A 1,152-nucleotide genomic window follows, 5' to 3' on the forward strand; every position below is an offset into this window, starting at 1 on the left:
GAGACTCCAAAAATTCCACCAGAAGACTCCTAGAAATTATTAACAAGTTCCATAAAGTGGCAGGTTACAAAATTAACCTACAAAAGTCTGCAGCCTTTCTATATACCAGTAACAAGCAATCAGAGAAAGAGCACATGGGTATACTCCCCTTCACAATAGCTGCAAAAAAACAAAATATCTTGAAATAAACCTGACCAAAGAGATTAAAGAGCTCTACAATGAAAATTTTAATTCGCTAAAGAAAGAGATTGAGGAAGACATCAGAAGACGGAAGGACCTCCCATGCTCATGGATTGGAAGAATTAATATTGTGAAAATGACCATCCTACCAAAAGTCATTTATAGATTCAATGCAATGCAAATAAAAATCCCCATGCCATTTTTCACAGAATTGTAAAAAACTATCCTAAGATTCATATGGAAGCACAAATGACCTCGGATAGCCAAAACAACCCTCAGCACTAAAAGCAATGCCAGGGGGATTACTATACCAGATTTCAAGCTGTGTTACAGAGCTATAGTCATAAAAACAACATGGTACTGGCACAAAAATAGATCCATAGACCAATGGAACAAAATTGAAGACCCAAATATGAGCAAATGCAATTTCAGCCACCTGATATTTGACAAAGGGGCCAAGAACATTAAGTGCAGGAAAGACAGCATGTTCAGCAAATGGTGCTGGCAAAACTTGTAGAACAATGAATCTTAACCCCTTTCTTTCACCCTGCACAAAAGCCAATTCCAAAAGGCTCAAAGACCTCAATGTAAAGCCTGAAACTCTGAAGCTATTAGAAGAAAACATTGGGGAAAACTGCAAAATATAGGCATAGGAAAGGATTTTCTAAACCAGGCATCAATTGCTCAGGAAACAAGTGAAAGAATTAACAAGTGGGACCTCATTAAACTAAAAAGTTTCTGTACATCAAAGGAAACAACCAAGGAAGCAAACAGAAAACCCACAGAATGGGAGAAAATCTTCACCAGCGACACATCCAACAGAGGTTTAATAACCGGAATTTATAATAGGTCAAAAAACGGAGAACCAAGACAAGAAGCAACCCAATTAAAAAATGGACTAAGGAGCTGAACAGAGAGTTCTCAAAAGAAGAAGTAAAGATGGGTTCAACATCACTAATAATTAGGGAAATG

Source organism: Nannospalax galili, unplaced genomic scaffold, assembly GCF_000622305.1.
Source record: "Nannospalax galili isolate Female #2095 unplaced genomic scaffold, S.galili_v1.0 scaffold63, whole genome shotgun sequence".
Classification (NCBI taxonomy): Eukaryota; Metazoa; Chordata; class Mammalia; order Rodentia; family Spalacidae; genus Nannospalax; species Nannospalax galili.